At 37.1% G+C, this 4291-nt stretch overlaps 1 non-coding gene across 1 annotated transcript; it reads right to left on the bottom strand.

The window, feature by feature from the left end:
- Positions 1–492: 492 nt before the first annotated feature.
- TRNAT-GGU (transfer RNA threonine (anticodon GGU)) lies at positions 493–564 on the bottom strand. The gene has a single exon. It is a non-coding gene; the product is annotated as a tRNA-Thr (tRNA).
- Between the last annotated feature and the right edge of the window lie 3727 nt (positions 565–4291).

The raw sequence follows: 4291 nt of genomic DNA, 5'->3' as shown, positions 1-4291 counted from the left end.
CTTCCACCGGGAGTAACTCTATCAGGGGTCCGAATTTTCAATTTATTTTTAAGGCTCGAGACGAGCACCCTACGGGTCGATGGGAAGACACGTCCTTCCACAAGCAATGTCCTGGCCTGCAGAACAACATTTTGCTCGGTGGGGGAAGAGTCCCATGATTTATGTCCATGATTGAAAGGTCCCTACATAGATCCTGAAAGCTCACAGAGTTTAGCTGGAAGCTTCTTGAGTCTAGCCCAGAGATCCGGAGATCGACCTTATGTATAAAAAAAATTTCACTACAAATATTTACTCAAAAATAGTCAATTCAGTGAAGAGTCTTGCTTCTGGATCAGGGTAGGAGCCCAGAATAAAGCGAGTGGAGGACCACGAGAAGGAGATATTGGCATTAAGGGGCTATGGACGAAAAAATGTTCAGAAATACTGTCCTACAAGATTCATTGAGACTGGTTATTTGTGGAGATGAAGATTACAAGTAAGAAAATCCATCACTGCCCCCACGGGGACTCGAACCCCGGTCTCTCGCTTACCGGACGAGTGCTCTACCATCTAAGCTATGGAAGCAGATAGAATGTTTCAACCTTGGAGCGTATATATATGTTGAAAGACACCGTACATGAACGGCGTCAACACAATCAACTAATAGCTCGTGAATGACATAGGCCAACCAGATGGCCACATTCATATAGAAAAAAGCGCGTCCTCTCCAATTATGTCCTCTCCACTTGTCAATACAAGATTCATTCATCAATACAATGAATCTTGTATTGGCAAGTGGAGAGGACATTTCTATATGAATACTGTCCTATCTGACCATTCTTCAGGATGTGATGGTCCTAGTCTGATGACCGTTGGCATAAACTTGTATCCGGCCCATGGGGCCCGAGCCGCTCCCTCCCAGTATTTGCTATCATTTCTAAAGATGATGCAATATTGGGTTTTAAGCCCTCTCCTAATATTTCCAATAACGTTATGTCTATGCTGATGCCGTTGCTGTATCTTTTCAGATGAAAATTTGCATAACTCCAGATGAATGAAACGGCAGATGCTCAAGAATCGTGCTTCCTTCCAACAGGAGTAGAAAATTTCAACCGTTTGAACAGATTGCGGTGGAAATAATTCAAACTATTTCCATCAATAAGAATAGCTTCCTCCACGTAGGAATGTTTTGTCGCGATAAAAAAGAAGACTCGCTGTTCTTTTCTAGCGACGGTTGTGCCAATGGAAGCCCTCCTTATTATGTATCAAGTTGTGGAGGAAAGAAAAAAAGGGTTTCGAGAAGGCAAGATGGAGGAAAAACCCCTACGGAAGAGCCAGCACGTATAAAATAAGTTGAACGGATAAAATCCCGGAAGCTTTAGGTGGAAGCAGATGTAAGGATATACCGCCGACCAGCTGTTTCTATTGTACATGTCTGATAATACACAATGTAACAATCGACTCTGGCCAACCTCACCATGCATAAAAACTCTGGCAATCCCCTCCATGTTTCGCGTGAGGGGTATAACTTTTGTTGTTGTTTTTTTGGCATTTTTTCATCCCTCGAACAAATATATCTTTGAAATATACATTTCTAGCTAGCTTTGTGGCTAAATACTGTATTTTCCGATTCTCATCCATCCAGTACAAATACGAGAAACGCTGAGCGTTTCCGTGAATTAGTCAGAATCAGAGCTACCGACATGAAGAAAACATTGAGGGTGCTGGAAGTTTCCAGGTCTTTCGTGTATCAGAGGCGTACGCAAGAGGGGAAGGGGTGTTCAGGGGGGCACGGTGCCCCCCCCCAAACCTACCAAAAATTAGAAAAAAAAAAAAAATTTCGGTGAATAAATTTAAGTATCGAAAAGAAAACACCCTTTATATTATGCAATATTAACCAATTTCAGTTGATTTAAATGCTTTTTGAAGAGTATTAACTCGGAAATTTCTCGGGAAGAAAATATTTTTGACTCCCCCAACCCTTTTGTGTCCCCTTTAAAGGTCGGTCCTCCGAATGTTGCGTTGAACCGTATATTCATTATTATTTGACTGAGGCGCTCAGCTCCCTCGTTAAATTTAATGGGAGGGGGGGGGGGGGCTCAGACAGCCCCCAGTTCTAAGTGCGGTGCCCGTGGTCAGAATCTGGAAGACATCTCGGCAACGGGATAAGTCCAGTGGCAAAGTTCTGGCGTTCATTCATTCGTGGTCAGAATAGAATTCTGACTTGAATTTGAAGTTCTGGTCACCACATAAATCTCGAATTAGAATTCAAATGTCTGATTTCCATGAATGTCGAATTGGAATTGCAATGTCTGATTGCCATGAATGTCGAATTGGAATTGCAATGTCTGATTGCCATGAATGTCGAATTGGAATTGCAATGTCTGATTGCCATGAGTCTCGAATTAGATTTTTGAATGCCTGATTGTCACATGAGTCTTTACTTGAATTTGGATGCCTGATTTACGTGGATTTTAGCTCAAACTTGAGGATCTGATTTACGTGGGTTCTAGCTCGAACTTGAGGATCTGATTTCCATGTATCTAGACTTGAATTTAACGATCTGATTGCCATGAATCCAGAGTTGAATTTAAAAATCAGACCGTCATGAGTCCTTGCTCGAATTTGATCTGATTGCGATGTGAATCAAAACTAAAAGAAAAAAGAAAAAATAATTTAAAGAAAAATTATTTAAAAAAAAACAAAACAATTGTGTTCTAAAAAAAGAAAAATTATTTTAAAATTAATGAAAAATTATTTTAAAATTAATGAAAAATTATTTTCAAATTAATGAAAAATTATTTTCAAATTAATGAAAAATTATTTTCAAATTAATGAAAAATTATTTTCAAATTAATGAAAAATTATTGAAAATCACTTATTCCAGAATAAATTTAAAAATTAAGAATTTATGTAAAAAAAAATTATTCCAGAATTCGTGAAAGCTAGCTTTCAATAACTTGGATGCTCGTTGTTCTATTAGGGGGGGGGGGGGCCCTGGGATCAAACGATAATTTCGAGCGAAAGCACACTAAAACATAAAATGAATGAATAAAAAATAAACGAAACTTTCACTTATTACGTATTCAAATCGTGTTTCCATTGTTGTCCCCAAAAAAAATCGAGAATCTCTACAATAGACTCAAATAAAAGAGAAAAAAAATCCATTGTTTGAAGTCATTCTAAAAAAAAAAAAAAAATAGAAAAATTATTCCTTTTTTCTCATTACACGAACTAAGGAAACATTTCTAAAGCTCAATTTTAGGATTTCTTTTGTTGTATTGTTTCGAAAATATCGTATTGTTCTCCTTATATATATTCCTAAACAATAGAAATAAGGTTAAAATAAGAATTGGGTGCATTTAAACTGTTTTAATATCACGCAGGGAGTTCAAAAGCACAATCATCATTTATTAACATTATTTTCATGCTTTATCATTTTATTTGTGTTATGAGGTTTAGTGTTGGGTCAGAAAAATTTAGTATGCGTAGCTATTTTGTGCTTCTATGGAAATTATAGAGAAAATAATTTTCGGGAAATTAATTTTTATTTCGTTCTCTAGAATACTCTTTTATTCAAACTTGGTTGTAACGACATCTCGGCTATAACGTCAATAATTGGTGGCTTGTTCACATTCAGTCGAATCCCGTTTTAACGAATACCGTTATAGCGAAAATCTTCTCGTTTACGAACAGTCTTCTGATCCCTCAAATAAGTTTACATAAGAAAAATGCAAACTTGAAATTCCTTTATAACGACATCTCGGCTATAACGGCAATAATTGGTGGCTTGTTCACATACAGTTGAATCTCGTTTTAACGAATACCGTTATAGCGAAAATCTCGTTTTAACGAACAGTCTTCTGATCCCTCAAATAAGTTTACATAAGAAAAATGCAAACTTGAAATTCCTTTATAACGACATCTCGGCTATAACGGCAATAATTGGTGGCTTGTTCACATACAGTTGAATCTCGTTTTAACGAATACCGTTATAGCGAAAATCTCGTTTTAACGAACAGTCTTCTGATCCCTCAAATAAGTTTACATAAGAAAAATGCAAACTTGAAATTCCTTTATAACGATATCTCGGCTATACCGACAATAATTGGTGGCTGGTTCACATACAGTCGAATCCTGTTTTAACGAATACCGTTATAGCGAAAATCTCGTTTTAACGAACAGTCTTCTGGTCCCTCAAATAAGTTTACATAAGAAAAATGCAAACTTGAAATTCCTTTATAACGACATCTCGGCTATTACGTCAATAATTGGTGGCTTGTTCACATACAGTCGAATCTCGTTTTAACGA

The sequence above is a fragment of the Pholcus phalangioides genome, unplaced genomic scaffold, assembly GCF_987345545.1.
Source record: "Pholcus phalangioides strain wild (caught in Gottingen) unplaced genomic scaffold, Ppha-v1.0 ptg000013l_1, whole genome shotgun sequence".
NCBI lineage: Eukaryota > Metazoa > Arthropoda > Arachnida > Araneae > Pholcidae > Pholcus > Pholcus phalangioides.
This window is presented reverse-complemented; position numbering and strand designations above follow the sequence as displayed.